The sequence below is a fragment of the Thamnophis sirtalis genome, unplaced genomic scaffold (assembly GCF_051295495.1).
Source record: "Thamnophis sirtalis isolate CommonGarterSnake01/CBP01778 unplaced genomic scaffold, rThaSir2_p1.2 scaffold_6, whole genome shotgun sequence".
Classification (NCBI taxonomy): domain Eukaryota; kingdom Metazoa; phylum Chordata; class Lepidosauria; order Squamata; family Natricidae; genus Thamnophis; species Thamnophis sirtalis.
In genome coordinates this window covers 53,053,834-53,072,071 of record NW_028261386.1, presented here as the reverse complement: position 1 = coordinate 53,072,071, position 18,238 = coordinate 53,053,834, and the positions used below count along the sequence as shown (strand labels likewise).

Here is an 18,238-nt window from a genome sequence, read left to right as displayed (position 1 = left end):
AATAAACCAGCTTTATATTCATTCTCTTTACTTTAACCTAATAATTTATTATTTTATCTCAAAAAACAAAAAATTCTAACTGTTTAACTTTTAATCCCAGTGTTGAACTTTAATCCCTTTAAATAATGCTCCAGAATTTGATTTTTCATTTTCACTTTGTCTCTTCCCAGAAAATCCCTTAAAACTTTAACAAGCCTTTGGAAAATCCAAAGTAAAGAAATTATCCAAGCTATTCTTTTGATTTATAATTTTAATTGTTAAGTAATTATAATGACATCAGCTAGTTTACATCTTTTTTCATATCATTCTTATAACTAGTCAATTTAAATTCACATTCAAGTGAATTTCAGTCTTGTCCAGTGAAACCTGTTCCTCTTCTCTTACCCCTTTTAAATGCCATTTATCTATGATAGCAGGCAATCTAATAAACTTTTGAGTCCATTGATCCCAAATACCCTTGAATTCATCACATTTAAAGTATTTTGCTTCATTCTATGTTAATTGAAATTAAGTGTTCCTCTTTAAATATAATCTAAATTCTTTCTTTTCCCCCCTCTAGTCTCTAAACTACCTTATTGTTTTTTTTTAAACAACAGAATCTCCCCATGGGAACATTTTTGGAGTTAATTTTTTTTTTTAAATTAAGCATTTATAGGCCGCCCTTTTCCCTGAGGGGACTCAGGGCGGCTTACAATAATAGGGGAGGGGAGTGCGGGACAATTTCAAAATTATTTCAAATCTCTCTCAATCCTCAAACTATTTCTACCTTTCTGAAATCGAGATTCTATTCCTACTTTTTCTGTTTATCTGCCCCTCCCCCATTTTTAAAAGTCCTTTATCTTATACTTAAAGCTTCTTTCTCCAAGGATTGAAGCTTCTTTCTCCAAGGATTGAAGGAGACTCAACCAGTGAATGTTGCAAAACTTGCAAATCCAAAGATTCTTAATAGTTAAAATGCAATTAAAAAGCCATTTTAAAAGTAATTAAGAAAGCTCAACTGAGCTTTTCACCAATATAGGCTATATTAATGGCTAGGAGCTTGGAGGAAGTTCCTAGACTTGCAGCCACTTCACTCATTAGCTATCAGCAAAAACCTTCATACCTGCAGTCCATTCATGAGGAGCAGCTGTCCAGAGTGCATTGGGTAACCTGACAAACTCCATTTTTCAAAGAGATTGGTCTGGTCACCAATCTCTGTTGCAACACTGTCCTTGCAGACATCCCTTAAGGACATTTAGCTCCCTGAAAGTTTCCATTCCTAACCAGTAGTTCCCTAAGTTTGAAAATTTCACTCAACAAAACTTTTAGTTAGAGATATCATCATCTAGGATATCCTGTGACTTTTTATCACATGTATAAGAATTAAATTATAACATAAGTGGCTTCTCTGAGGATGATTGCAAGGCTTTAATCTATCTCAGTTTTGTTCCACTAAATCTGATCATACTGCTGAAATTGAGGTTTGCAGTAAAATGTTCCTTTCAATCTTCTGCGTATCTTCTGCTTTCAAGTAGTAATTATCCTGTTCTTTTTAATTGTCCACAGCAAATTAAGAAAGTTATGGAAACAGAAATGATTTTGCACAACACAGAACAAAAGAGTTGGAAGGGATCTTGGAAATCTTTCAGTCTAACCCCCTGCTCAAGCAGGAGACCCTCTACCATTCCAGACAAATGGTTTGTCCTATCTCTTCTTAAAAACCTCCAGTGATGTTTCTGGAGGATTGTTCTCCCTGCAGGAAATTTTTCCTTAATTCTAAGTTGGATTTATCTTCCATATAATAAACAGAGATAAAAGATGCGTAGGTTGAATCATTCTGGTATTCATAATTGGATTTACAGAAATCAGAAGAAACAAATTTTGAATTAGCAACCCAGACTCTTGAGATTATTATTACCATGGATATACTAGTTTATCTTCAATGTTGATTTCTATTTAATTGCACATAGATTCTGTACCACTTACACTTCAGAATTTTTAAACTCTTAAACATTGTTTAAGGTATTCTCTGATGTTTAAAACATTTTAAAATAAGAAATCATAAAGATTCAAGAAAATAAAGGCTTCTAAACCCTTTAACTTCATAGCATGGAGAATACCATTGGTTTGTCACCATTGTGCATATATTTTAATGCTCTGACATCCTCATCTGATAGCAGAGAAATTAGATCTTCATCCCCATTACTATCCTGAGCTACATTCGAATAGTAATTAGCAATATATGAATTGATGTGTAAAGTAGAATAGGGTGAACATGTTTAAGATAAAACTAAGCTTTGTGGTTATCAGCCCTCTGAGGTAGAGCAGGTCAGGAAACAGATATCAGATGAAATACTAGAACTGTATTTATTCAGGCTGTAACAACTGAATCTTGAAATTCTCATAGCACTGTGCTTTCTTTTCCTATTATACCAATGAGAGCCACAATGTGACAATCTGGCATTCCTTCCTCACTCCTTATCATTCCAATTCATGCTTTTATAACTGCTGCATCTGTTGTTCAAAACCACGGTGTCAAATGTATGACATCACGTTGCCATCACATGATGATTTGCAGCTTTTTAACTTAGCAGAGTTGGGGTAGGTATGGCCTGCACATGATGCATCCAGCTCACAGGCCACCAGTTTGACACCCCTGTTCAAGACTATCTCTGAACTCCTCTACAGTGGGATACAGGTCAAAATATTTTTTAAAAAATCTATTGGTAACTAAAGATAGTAATCTTCTCAATGTCACTAAAAAGTATTATATTAAAACCTCAATGGATCAAAGCCATGATGGGCAGCCAATGTCAATATGGAAGTAACCATGGCATATTGAAAATATGCAACTCAAAATGTAAAAGAAATAAAAGTACATGGGAAGGAAGGGAATGAATCTGAATGAAAGTGGTCTGATTTTCTGATTAAAGTCATTGAAAACACATAGAGATATAAACTACACAAAACCATTGATGGGCATCTCCTTTTTTAAATACATGAGATTGTATCTGAAATACAGTTTACATGTGTCTGGGTGTGTAAGATAAGGTTTTATTTCTTTCACACATTAGAGCTTTTGGTAATCCATTGAAGCTAAATGGATTGCTTGTTAACTGAGTGCTTTCTAGGGTAGAAAGGTATAGATCAAATGATATAATGTGGAGAGATTCAGAACCACTAAAGCAAAGTAAATCTTTATAAAACACATCATTAACCTGAAGAATTCATTGCTTTTCTATATAGCAATAGCTACCAATTTAGATTATTTGAAAAGGAGACTTTACGTTCAATAGCTGCTTGACTGGATGCCTATTTCCTGAAGCTCAAGCAGTATATTTCAAAGACCCACTCACTTCTAGGAAGCATCAGTAGAAGAATACTTCCGAACTTTCTAAATGCATGAGTTTTGATGACAAGGTCAGTGTTGAATTAGATCAATCCTTAAACTAAGCCACAGTTGATCTTACATTTTTATTATCAAGAAGAAAGAGGGCCAAAGTAAACTGTTGAAAGAACATACTTATTCTATTTGTTTTGATGAGTCCAAACTAATTAAAAACAATAACTCTAGAAGAAAAAAAGGAATATAATTTTTTAATTGATGTGCAATCATGCTGAAGTATGAGCTACAGTTTTAAAAGATTTTCATGCTGTGAAACTTTATCTTCTAAGTCTAAGATGATAGCATTACCCCTTGAAATACCCTTTTTTTTTTCAATTACGCAGTTGATTTTTAGATTAATCAAAAAGTTTACATTCATTTAACCCAATGAGTTAAGAAAGGAATTCAGGCATGGGAATTGGAAATAAGCCCCACTGTATAAACATGTGGGACTTACCTCTTAGCAATAGCAATAGCAGTTAGACTTATATACCTCTTCATAGGGCTTTCAGCCCTCTCTAAGCGGTTTACAGAGTCAGCATATTGCCCCCAACAACAATCCGGGTCCTCATTTTACCCACCTCGGAAGGATGGAAGGCTGAGTCAACCCTGAGCCGGTGAGATTTGAACAGCCGAACTGCAGTCAGCTGAAGTAGCCTGCAGTGCTGCATTTAACCACTGTGCCACCTCGGCTCTAGACATATGTAAACAGCAATGTAAATTTTGCAATTCAATTATGAAAATCTGATTTTCAATTGATACATATAAGAAATATTGAAAACTTAATGTGTGGGGCAAAAGTGAGATGGAGCACTACCTACTGCTAATTATTATCTGCTTAATCATGAAAGACAGATGACCATAGAAATTGACATAAATACTCAGCTAAAGCAAGGCACCCAAATTGCTCCCTTTGCAAATTTGCTTGTTTTTGTGCAGCAGCTGATACAATCCTTCAAGAACTCCAAGAAACCTCATATGTGACTCAGAGTTCAGTTATCTTGTCAAGAACCTTCCACGATTAACTTTTACACGTCTTTGGCTTTGATTGTCACTTTATCCTGCTGACCTGCATGAAGAACAGTTGTGAGTATAGGGCACAATGAATCTGAACATTGCAATCACATGGTAGAGGGATTTGAATGAGATTGGCTACAAAAGAAAAAGAAAGGACAGTGGCATTAAAGACAGGAATGCACCACAAGAAGCAGATTTTCACATTTTCTATCCTGGGAATGAAGCTCAATAACTTTATGGGAAGCCACAAAGCCTAGAGTTATTACCCTCTTCAGTGGAGCTGGAAATTGTATTGTGTCCTTTTTACCTTCTGTAGGAAGACATTATATTACAGTAATGTATGACAATACTTCTCATTCCAGGTTGAAAAGAACAGATTGCAAGGTCTGCAAAAGTATAGCCAGCAAAGGAGAACTGTGGTCTTAATTACATTATAACCTGCAGCAATTTGGACCTTTCATGAATTGGAGAAATGTGTGTGTAGCTTCTAATTCCACTACAGAGCAAAATTCATTAAAAGCAGAAGCCTTGGTTGCAGAAGAATCCTAGAATGTTTCTACTTATTATATGACATCACAACATCTTAAACTACAATGTTTCTGTTTTGTTCTTGCAATTTAATCATAAATACATGGAAGAGAAATTCCTGAGAAGATTCAGCCTTATTTGCACATTCAGGCATATTGTCTCTTCTGATGGGCAGCCACTTTCCAAAATCTCAGTTTGGAAAAAAAATCAGATATTGTTAATGAAAAGAGTATGGAAACCAGGGGCTGCTCATATAAATTATGTACAGTACTTTATGCCAACTACCAAACTATCCTCTTTTGAGAGGAAAAAATTCTATAATCCCAAATGATTTGCATTTTGAAATATTTTAAGGATGGAACAATCTATTCTCTCTTTACTGAGGAAGCAGCTTGATAAAAATCAGTGGAAAGTATCTTCATTACCCAATTACCCAAGTCTATTAATTGCAATGACTGAGGTTAATCTGGTTGCATTTTATATTAGATGCTGGAATTGGGCATGTCTCCATTTACTAATATGTAATGGGCACTTATAATGGATGTAGTGGTTTGAATTCCACTGATTCTCAGAGCTTCTCATAGCTCTGTGGCACCTTCCCAAACCCTAGCTTCATTGACCCTAGTTTTCTTTCCAAATTAATTACATCCATTATCTTGCTTTTAGCCAGAGAAAACACAATCCCCAAAGACAAAATAACACTTTCCTCTTCATGTTTTAAAAACATGCCTGAGAGAAGAAACACAGACATCTCATTTTCAGTATTGCTGAGGTTGGGTTTTCTCTTTCCTGTCACCTGGATGGATCAATCAAGCTAGTTTCTTTAACCCTTTCCCTGTCTGACCATATTCCTCACAGCTTTTTTCCAATAGTCTCTCAGGTTTTTATTCATTTATTTACTGCTTTCAACTCAGTGTTGATTCTTGGACATTGCCTGGAAAAATCTCTGCAGTTTTCTTGGCAGTGGTTTGCCCTTGCTTCCTTCCTAGGGGTGAAAAGTGTCTGGTCTAAAATCATCCAGCTGGTTTTGTACCTAAGGTGAGACTAGAACTCATGGTCTACCGATTTCCAGCCTGGTGCCTTTAACTATTACACAAAAGTATCTCTCTCTCTCTCTCTCTCAGACTGATTGTAGTTATTCAATTTCCTTATACATTTGAAACCAAATAAGTAAATGTAAGGCTATGTATCCAGTATAGCAATACATATAAAATAAGAAAAAAGACCTCATCATCAGATTTGACTGCAAGGCAAAAGGGTATATGTATCTATAACTTTTTCTATTCCCTTTCATTTTAATAACCCATAACATTTCTTTGAATTCTTATTCCTAAGGAGAAACACCTCTATACTCATCCCAGCATGATACCAATTAGAAATGGAGGAGACATGCATTTGGTTCACATATAAAAATACCCATTTTTATTGAACCTATGCACAAACTGTAAAATGTAAAAATATCCACATTTCCTTAGTTTTGCAAAGCATTGCAAAAAATTTTTAATACTAATACATTGGGAAAAGTGTTCATATAAGTAGCATTTTACTAGGGAATACTACTTGCAAAGATGTATTAAAATATGTAGAAGAAATTACAACTAGATGAATCAGCTTAAAGACCAAAACAATTTTATAGTAAGACAAATTCCTTACAGTATAATTTAAATTGAGTATGGGAAGCATAAAATTCTACCATTATTGAGATTTTGTGCACAGAATATGATACTTGATGCTTGAGGAGTATAAACTTCCCATGGAAGAAAATGGGAAAGATAGAGAAAGATTCATATAAAAACCTGCTCTTTGAACAAGCTTGCATTTTGTTTGTAGGAATTATTAAATTAGTAAAGAAAAAGAGGAAAATAAAACTATTACAACCAGCAGCAACTGCACTGCAGCCTACATGGGTATGATAGCAGTCACAGCAGTGTGATAAAAGCTCCATCTTTTAGTATATGTTTCTGCAATATCAGTGTATGGACAAAAAATATGGGGCTTGGGTTGTGCTGTCACAATTACCAACTTACCTAGTTTGATCCCCCTGAAGATGCCACTGATTACAAGATATTTACTTCTTTGTCCTTTATGGACATATGAAAACTGGTAACAGGACAAGGAGAAAATAATATCTTAGGCTGATAATGTTTGTAAACAGCCCAGACAGATGCCTCCCTAATTCCCAAGAGTATTGAAGACAATCAGATGTGCAAGGTTCTAATATTACATCCAATCTCAATAAAAGTATTTTAACCTTCCCGTAAACTTGATTCCTTGATCTGATTTATCTAGTGGGGCTGGCATATGTTCCTTACTTTAAATATGGAGAACATTCGATGTCAACAAAGATAATATTTTTCTTCTATCATTTCTATATTCAACCCTAGCCCGAACACTAACCCTACCCAATTTTAAATCATTGCTCTACACTGTTTAACCCCAAAAAACCTTTGGGGATTCATTCTTTACTATGCTGCACAGTTGTCAACTGATAGCCTAGGCACCTTGTTCAGGTGTCTGGATACCTTCAAGGATTGGATGGGAGAAAGCAGGCAAACGTTTATGGCTGTTTGTGTATCTGTCTGTCTTCCCCTGTGTTTTCTCTAAATAGAAGTCTTCTCCAAACCTTTGAAGGTTCATGACTTGTCACCTTGACTCATAAGTACTGTTTCCTGGACAACTTTAGGAAATAGCTGGCAAGGAGAGATTTATTCTATTCCAGTTTTTGTGCCATTTGTGGTCCTATCTGGGAAAGGATGACCTAGTCACAATAATTCATGCCCTCCTCTTTACCAGCCTAGATAAATGAAGATGTGCTTTAGATATGGAAACTTAATTTTATGAAAAATACACCATTATATTTAGTAGTTGAAGCATATTATTCTTGTGCTATGGGCTATGCATGAGTTTTCTAATACATGAGTAATAAGTACAATTCAAATGACTGGCTTATGACCTGTAGAGCTTCATATTATTTGCATCTAGATACCTTAAGAACCAGGTTTTCCAGCTAGAATCAATATAGTTGACTCAGTTATTCCCGAAGTAGTTGGAAGTGCCCACTTCCTTGAGTCATTGAAGGGGCATGGAGGACAGCTCTGAGATAAGTTCTAGTTGTCTGAAAGTAACTCAGAGAAAAATTACAGTAAATATTGCAATGTAAAATTAAAAATGAACCTTATCTTGAAGGATCAGTCTTATTTGCATAAAGGAAAAGGAAAAGCAATGGGGATTTGGGGACTAGCAATGATAGAATATAGTGTGGTTTTGTTATGATACATTGCATGAAGAATACAAAACTCTTTTCTATGAGTAGAAAATCTGTTGCTTTATAGGTATTATAGAACTGCAGCTTGTGCTATTTCTTTCCATTAATCATTCTGGCTAAAGCTATTGGAGTTCAATAGAACCTAGGCTGGAGAGATTGCTCAGTCTAGTACTTTCCTTTCCTCAAAGGTAGTCTGTGACACACGTAGCTGATGAATCATAATTATTTGTGGAATACACATAATTGGGTCATATTTACCTAAGCTGATTGGACACGGAGTATTCTGACCCAACCAAGGTTGCTGAATCATTTCTGTATCTTTCTAGCTTGATAACTAGGCTGTGACCCTGCTTCAGGATTTTTGAAAATGAAAAATAAAACTCTGCAGTGTGCAAATAAATCAAATACCAAAAACGATCAGCATTAGTCTCATATTTTTAATGGCTATTTATTTCTCTGAGCTAGTTCATCAGTTTCAGCAATCTTTTTCTTTTCTTTTCTGCTATTGAGGCTTGTTTCTTCAGGGCTCTGAAGTTCATCTAACAGAAATCAAATGTTTTCAGAATTGTCATTTCCTTATGGAGAGCTACAAGTTAACAGCCCGTTACATGACTGCTGTACTCTTTTCACTCAATGATTTGTCATACATTTATAATCAAAGAGGAAGCACAGCATGATAGTTTTCCTTAGGCAGGTATTTTCATAAAAAATGAAATAATACAAAATTGTATTTTTCTTGTCACCTCAGTATTACTTGGACAAGCAATGATTATAATACTACCAAACAGGAGAAATATATTATACCATCAAAATCCTCACCACATCTGCCACCCCTCTCATCCACTCATAGATAAAATTATCACCTACAGATGCAAAGGAAACCAATTTTGGTGTTTAAATTGCTGAAAGCAGCAAGAATTTTAATGGAGATTATTCCAGGCATTGTAGATTACATGAAGTATTGGGAAAACAGCTGGACTACTCACATCTGACCTGTTTTTGTAATTACAGATGAAGTGCAAACAGAGAAGTGAATTCACGTAATTACTCACAAGGAAGCATGCAGCACAGTTTTACATCTCCCTCCAGCAAAAATGCTTGAATGGCTCTTTATAGAAGCATTTGGAAGAATAAAATGCATTAACAAAAGCATGCATTTTTTAAACCTCTTCCTCCAGTGGCTGACCAAGACATTTATAGTTAAATCTAGATTAAACTGAATATTGTATAAAAACTTGCTCAGAAGATCAACCCCATAAAAATCAGGGAAGCAGAAAAAATGAATATTGACAGTTTCTACATTGTTCAGTGAATGTAGCAAAAGAGGATAAGATATGAGATTCAGTTGGAGGTGAACAAGATTGAGAAATGAATTGATTAAGCAAATTATATCTCAAAGAAATAAACATTAGCAAGTAAGTTTTATTATTTTCAACCCAACAGAATGTTTGGGGAATTAGGACTCCATCTATCTGTCTATCCATTTATCAATAACATAATGTGCAAAAGCTGAAGAAACAGGACCACATTTGGTGTGGTAGAAAAAAATGACAAACAAAAAGGATAAAGTTAATTCTCAGACAATCATGAGGATTGACGATTCCTCACAATTCAGACTGATATGGGTGTGCTTATGACTTCTTCCATTTTCAACTTCCATTTTGCAAAAAGCAGAGACATAAATGCCGACCAGGTTTCAAATGAGTCAAGTTTAATGATTTCTTTCTAAAATATATAGATCACAGCAGTCAAGACTATGAACAATATTTGAAGAAAGCTATATATCTACTTTATTTAATAATAGAAAATCTTATTAAGGTTATATAAAACTATTGTACTATGACAAGTTCCCTTGAAAGTCTTAACTACTATGTCCAGAACATGATGAATTACTTTATATTTTAAAAAACATTTACTTTGCCAGAAAAGTATCACATATTGAACCTGTACTTTGATGTATTCTGAAGAAAAAAATGGCACAGTCGTGTATTCCCTAATGTTCTGTGTCCTGGAACTAAGGTTTTGCAACAACTATGAATTAGTTGACCATTGGTGGTGGTCAAAAGTAAAAAAAGTCTTTGTGAATACAATTATTCCAACAAATATCAAATTATTTAGTTACTTTACTATCTATATTTCCTAATGAATATAAATCAAGCCATCAAAATAGTAGTGAAAAAAAATCTCTACCACTAACATTTTGGAAGTGTGTTCATCAAATATTTGACATTTTAAATTTAGCAGATGAACACCACTGACTTTAGACATGACAACTAGACACAAGAACAGTTTTTTTCCCCGAATGCCATCACTCTGCTAAACAAATAATTACCTCAACACCGTCAAACTATTCACTAAGGCTGCATTACTATAATTATTAGTCCTCTCATCGTTCCTATCACCCATCACCTCCTACGTACGACTGTATGACTGTGACTTTGTTGCTTGTATCCTTACGATTTATATTGATATTGATTGTTTCCTGATTGCTTATTTGTACCCTATGACTATCATTAAGTGTTGTACCTTGTGATTCTTGATGAATGTATCTTGTATTTTTTATGTACACTGAGAGCATATGCACCAAAGACAAATTCCTTGTCTTTGCTGCATATCCAATCACACTTGGTGCACACCAAACAAGCACATGAGCAAACCAGCAGTAAAGCTGGCTAGAGCCAACCACTGCTAAAGATACAAGCGTGATTTCTTATTATTTAGGTTCTTGTTTAGAACCTAAATCGTTGGAAAATGGAAAATACTCAGCTGATATTTATTGAATGAACAGACAATAATAATGTTGCTTTAGTATTGGCTATTATTTTTATTGCAAAATATTGGAAAACTAAATAAAATTGTCTGTTGGCTCTATGGTATATATATATATATTGCACTGATTGCAAAATTAACATAACAAAGATTTTTTTTTAAAAAAATGAAATTGGGCCATTATTTATTATCTGCATACAGTAGACAATGTTTGATTAATGAATTACTTCCAGTTCAGTTTGGAGAGACATACAGCATCTTTAAAATGTTTGAAAGTTTATAGGTATTTTTCAAATATGCTTCTTTAGATTTGTTGGCTATTTTTTAATATAATAATACTTTTTTATTCTATTTTTCCCCAAATAATAGCAACAAAAATAATAACTTGGTACCTTTCAGATTCCCATTCCCCCAATTCCTACTATGTTGGCTCATTGGGGACCATTCCTGAGAAGGATGAGCAATTAGCTATTATCCATCACAAGGTTACAGAATAATAGCAGAAAATTCCTAAATAAAGGAAGTCCTTGTGTAAAATAGTAAAAATATTTACTTAGGTTCTTTTTATTAATTATCTATTTACTAACTTTAACTCTATTGCTAATTTCAGATTTTCATTCCAATATATCAGGGCAAACAAAGACAGATCAGAACCTTTCATTCTCACAACTTAAAACTGACTTGTTGCCTGCTACGATTGATACATATAGCTAATAAGGGACATGAGTAAGAAATATGTGAGTTGTATCTGGGTCAATTACAGAAAAATATAAATGAGAACTTGTACCTGTCTAGTTTTGTTTGGATAAGACAAAGCATAGCAGTGTTATATCAGCAAATCCACAGATGGCTTTTGGAAATCAATGAAGGTTAGAGAAAGTCAAGTGAAGTCAAATTTGATTATACTTGTCCAATATTGCCTAGAATGAAAAAGTGAACAACATTTATTCAAGCACCTTATCACTCGCACTTCACAAAAGTTCATCGCTTTTCACAAACTCATTTTTGATCCTTTTACTCAACTAGCATTCTAACTGTCTGGCTTTGAAGTATATTGGGACATAAATGAGTCTCTCTTATTTTTCACCTTTACAAGAGCCTTGACTGTCACCTCTGACTTTTAGTTGAATGTTTATAAACTACTATAATACTTTTTTCAATCTTGCCAAGAGCACAGCTTGAAAAGGTCTCCAGTTGGCTAAAACTCCCGAGTTTACCTTTTCTTCCTTAACAAATTCTAATTTGATTTCCTTCCAGCCTGAACTTCATCACATCACTTTTTGTGTATAATTTTCATTACATCACATATTTATTTTATAAATGATATTCTTGAAATGAATCTTGGATAGCGACACTTCTCACTGTACCAGCACCAGCTTGCTCCATTTAAAATATTAAATTTATTTATACAATAAAATATAATGTGTGTCTCCATTAGAATATACGTAATGCATTTAATCTTCCCATTTTTTGTGAGCAGATGTTATTGGTTATAAGAAGGTGCAAAAAGAAATGCAGAGTCAAACGTGAGGTCCTTTTATACACTGTTCAAAATCTGAAGAACTGGACAGAAGAGCTCCTAAAGAGAATGCCTGTAAAATGTAAAATGTAGATAGGAGTGAGTAGATATCTAAATATTTAAAATTCACTAAACGTTCAAGATTTGACCACTCTTAAAGCTCCTTTGGAGATCCCTATTCCAGACCCCCAACCCCACCCAAAGAAGACAAGATGGTTACAGAAAAAGAGGAAAAAGAAGCTTCAAAATGTGCTACCTGAAAGGAAACGAGGTTCTCATTTCACTTCTGGATCGTGTGAAACCTGAAATTTGTGAGTTTAAAGAAAAATGCATGTTGGTCACAATCTGGATCCAGTTCATGATCCCCAAAATTGAGGATAGCAACGACTTCAGGTGGCGGTTCAGGAGAAAGTGCTGGAACATATCACAGCTCTCAAGACTAAGGCTGAAGCTTTCCAACCACCATTGCTAAATATTTTCTGGAGTGTGAAGATGCAGTTGCCAAGGCCTTCAAAGACACTCACAATTCAGTGGTGGGTTTCAAAATTTTTTGGAACCTACTCTGTGGGTGTGGCCTCCTTTGTGGGAGTGGCCTGCCAGCCATGTGACCTGGTGGGAGTGGCTTGCCAGCCATGTGTTTTCTTTCTTTCTTTCTTTCTTTCTTTCTTTCTTTCTTTCTCTCTCTCTCTCTCTCTCTCTCTTTCCTTCCTTTTGTCTCTTTGTTATTTTTTCTTTTTTTCTTTCATCTCTCTCTCTCACTCTTTTTCTTTATTTTTTCTTTTCTATTTATTTCTTTCTTTCTCTTTCTCTCTCTCTCTGTGTCAGTCTGTCTGTCTCTGTGGGGGGGCAGTGGGGGGTTTCAAAAAAAATTGGAACCTCTTCTGTAGGTGTGGCCTGCTTTCCAGGTCCACTGGTAGAACCTCTTCTAACCGGTTCGGTAGATTTGACGAACCGGTTCTACCGAATAGGTACGAACTGGTAGGAACCCACCTCTGACTCACATGATGGATTACCAGTGTTTGGTTCATGAACATGACGAAGCCATTTACCAAGAAATGCAGATCATGTTGCTTGATATCCATGGATTTTATACTGAGCTGTACCACATTCTAAGCAAAAGCCTGGAGACATTGACCAATCCAAAGGGCAAAGAGAAGCTGTCCATGTACTAACAGGGAAAAAAACATTAAAGGGCAAACAGGCAAGGAGTCCTGTATGGGTTCACAGTCTCTTTGTGCTAATGACACAATTTGCCAGAATCCCTGAACCCTTCCTTGCAGGGGAAACTCATTGCAACTTTTTCTGTCTCTTTTTTGAGGGTGTCGGGAGAACATAAAAATACAGGGTTAGAAAGAGATCTGAGATATTTAGAACCCAGAAGGAGGGAGATGTCTGAGAAAGAAGCAAAGAGGGTAACCAAATAAAATGTTTCAATAAAAAAAAAAAGAAGTGAGTAGGATAGAAGACAGCAGAAAAAGGACTTATGGAAATACTACTGAATAACTATCAATGCATAGACTGAGTTTTGTAAAAGGCATACCCCTGTTCATAAACACAGAGCAGAATAACAAGGCAAGGTGTTAATCTTGTTACAATTACCAGTCATAAACGGTACGTGTAAAAGCATATGAAATAATATGTTTTCTCGGAACTGGAATTGTGATGAGAGAAACTAGAGCAAGCATTTTTCCCATCTGTCCAGTAAAGTTCCCTTCCTCAACATGGTGTGTTAACCCTAGATTTCCTAAAGTTTCTATTAAAATTATTATTAGCATTTGGGATAATTACTATTAGGTATGTTCTCCACCTTGAATTACTTAAAAGTAATATAGATGAAATAACAATCTAATGTAATTAATTAATCGATTTATTTATTCACGCTGATTAAAGATTTCATCAGTGAATTTTAGTAGCTCTGGGGAGAGATCATTTTCATGTGGGCTATGCTCACAGCAGGGATTTATAATCCCTTTCTCTCAACTATGCACTGGGGGAATTCAATCTGGTCCTTCTGACCACTGAAACCAACTGGACTATTGCAAATAGTTTGAATTAAAGGAAAAGTGAAGTATTTATTCAAATGATACACAACTTACAATTTGTCATGTTATTGTAACTATGATAAGACTCTGAAATGGGACGATTAATGCTAAGAAAAATGTTGTCAATGAAATACAGATAGCAGACATTATTATCCCATTCAATCTTTAATATTTAGTATTTAAATATTTAATTTAATCCATACAATCTTTAATCAGTATAAATCATGTAAAATGTGTTAAAGTGTCTTAAGAGAAATGACTGAAGTAATGGAAATCTAAAATTGAAAAGATGACGCACTAACAGTGAGGCCCAAGTTTGTATTGTATAGATTGTCCTTAATTTATGATTATAACTGAATCTACATTGTGATAGTCATAAAGCTGCAGTTCACCACATGAGCAGATCTGATTTTACTACCTTTTTTGTGGTGGTCATTAAGTAAACATAGCTGCCGTTAAATGAATGGTGTGATGAGCCCATTGTTCATTATGGGAAAGTTTTTGTCAAACTGGAAATACAATTCAGTTTCCAGCAAAAACATCATAAATAGCAGTCACATGACCATGGAGTGCTGCAAACAGTCATAAATATGGGCAGTAGCCAAGGTTCTTAAAAATGATCACTATGGGTGGACATAAAAGCCGAGGTGGCGCAGTGGTTAGGGTGGAGTACCGAACGCCACTACAGCTGACTGTTATTTGCAGTTCAGCGGTTCTAATCTCACCGGCTCAAGGTTGACTCAGCCTTCCATCCTTCCAAGGTGGATGAAATGAGGACCCAGACTGTGGGGGCGATATGCTGACTCTGTAAACCACTTAGAGAGGGCTGAAAGCCCTATGAAGCGGTATATAAGTCTAACTGCTATTGCTATTGCTATTACATTGAAACTTCAAATCTGGGTTATAATGAGCTTTTGGGGATCGGTAACTTCACAGTTCCTAAGTGACTGGTGATAAGTTAAGAATGCCTGCATTACCTTTTCCTTAGTTGCATTCTTTTCTTAAATTTCTAATTTAAATACATGGATACTAATGTTAAAAAAAAATGAATACTACTAGTATCCTTTCAAGTAGTATTGCCCAATCTCTGTCCTCTTTTTAGCTTTGCTGGCTAAGAATGATGGAGATTGTAATCTGGAAGAAAAATTGTTGCAGTAAACAGATTCTGAGGACTATTGTTGGGGTGGAGGAATGAGAAACACGGAGAAGAAATCCACGATTCAATTAGCTTCTAGCTTCAACTAGTTTTTGGATTGCTTGTACAACTCTCAAGTAAAACTTGAAATTCATCAGTTTGAACAAGGGAAGAGATTTCAACTTGCCAGTGTAATGTGGCAAACTCTGCCTCTTCAAATCTGAGCATTTCAGGATGGATTTGGCACTACTGAATATACTGTATATTTTCGTATTAAGATGAAAAGTCTTGAAGTAGGCATACAGCCATTCTTTTTAATTTATCTTTCCTATCACTCCTGTCCAGAACCTGGCAGAGACTCACTTTTGGCAGTGCAGGAATCTTTCCTCAGCAATAGCTTTTTCACATGGGTCTTCTGCTCCAATTCTTTAGAAGATATTGCTCTGTTCATCCTTACCTTCATCGCCTCTTTTGCTTTATCTCTCACTACTGCCATCGTTTAAGCTGTGCTTCTTCAAGATAAGGAATTCCACATCTGATTACCACCCTGCTTTTCTTATTGCTGGCAGCGCTCCTGCTTACAATCTTGAGATTTTTTTTGCATATTTGCTGACAGCTTTCACTATTATATCAGTCACTGCCACAGAATTAAAATTAGGAACCTATCCTATGATTCCTGAAGTGTGTTGCCTAGCCAAAACAAATTCTGCTTTATTTATCTATCAATCAGTTCAAAATTAGTACGCTGTGAACTGTAATAGTGCAGTATAATTTATATTATAAGCAATATTGTGATGGAAACTGCAGCAAAATACCTTTTTAGTTTTCAACATTTGAATGCTAAATTATTTCTCCACATGCCTTTGTTGGAGACAAAACTACACACAAATTTCTATTGTAATAAAAAGTTTTAAACCTGATGCTTGATTTGGTCTAGATCTAATTTTCATATACAGACAGACACAGACAGACAGACAGACAGATGATGTCTGCTATCCATCTTTCTGTTCGAGTGGGGCATCACTAGCCCCAAATCTGTGAGTTTTATAACTGAGATTTCAAAACTAAACCACTTTGATCTTAGAATGACATTTGAGTGATAGCATTGCTTTTATGACATACATGATACTTTTAATCCTTATTTCAATTGCTATGTTTTGACTTAATTTTTTTATTCTAAGAGCGTAGGAATATTCTTATTTATTCACAGAACAAGTGTGTTAAATAAATTAGATGTAACTTTCTCATAGGCAGCTGTTCTGACCCCCCATCTGGCCTGTGAATAACGCAGACACAGGCTTGTCTATTTGCCGCTCTTTAATCACAGGAATTACAACTCCGTTGGCTGAAAGCCCAGACAACACTCTCATGCAAGAAGGGTTGACAGCAACCCAAACCAAACAGAATGGAAATACAAAACAGACCACACAAGAGTTCCTCAAGACTGTTACAAACAGTTGTGTCCTGCAAAAGGACCCCTCCCAATTTCTCACTTATATACTCTCTTGGGAGGGGCCAAGCCACAACCACCTAGGCTTGATTATCTCTTAAGAGTGTGCCTCCGCAGCTGCTGCTGCCGTTTCTCTGCCCTTCTTTGCCTGGCGTCAGGAACAAACTGCCTTGAGTCCTCTCCACTGCTCCATGGCTCAGGCATTTTCTGGTGGCCAACCAGCATCTCTGGTCCCTGCTCTGAGTCTGAACCCTGTCCAGGGTCCTCCACATCTTCCATAGCAGACTCAGAGGGTTCCTCGCTATCCGAATCCATCAGCAGCTCAAACGGATCTTGCTGGGCCACAACAGGCAGCTATTTAGAATCATGAGTAAATAAGATTTTTTTTTATTCAGGATGTCCCATTTACATATCTATATTAATTGATATGAGTTTGCTATGTTATTATTTATTCACTCACTGCAGATTCAGAGACACAACAATGAATCTGTGTACAGATGGGAAGTTGAACAACTAGCCTCTGGTGCAGCTGGAACAATCTTGAACTGAATACACTCAGAACTGTAGAGATGATCATAGATTTTAGGAGAAGCCCTCCTATTCTACCAGCTCTTACAATGCTAGACAACACAGTATCAACAGTAGAGACCTTCAAGTTTCTAGGTTCTATAATATCTCGACTTAAAATGAATACCTACTGTCAAAAATGTCATCAAAAAAGCAGAACAAAGAATGTTCTTCCTGCACCAATCCAGAAAACTCAGACTGCCCAAGGAGTTGATGATATAAAGGAATTATTGAGTCTGTCACTTTAACCCAACAAGGCAGACACAGAGTTCAACGGATAGTTAGGACTGCAGAAAAAATAATTGCAACCAGCCTGACTTCCATTGAGGACCTGTATACTGCACAAGACAGAAAGAGGGCTGTGAAAATATCTATAGACCCCTCACATCCTAGGTATAATCTGTTTCAACTTCTTCTTTCAATGCTACAAGGCTTTCTATGCCAAAACAACCAGACACAAAGACAGTTTCCCCCCCCCCAAAAATGCTATCACTCTGCTAAACAACTAATTCCCACAACACTGTTTATGTCAAACTACCTAGTAAGGCTGTGTTACCTATTATCCTTTTCATCTTTTCATCT

General features: G+C 35.7%; 1 protein-coding gene and 1 pseudogene across 1 annotated transcript in view; one reads left to right on the top strand and one right to left on the bottom strand.

The window, feature by feature from the left end:
- ALK (ALK receptor tyrosine kinase) overlaps positions 1-18,238 on the bottom strand; it is a 659,766-nt gene that overhangs the window by 617,533 nt on the left and 23,995 nt on the right. The window lies entirely within an intron of this gene.
- Positions 12,598-13,634, top strand: LOC106538246 (proteasome activator complex subunit 2 pseudogene; annotated as a pseudogene).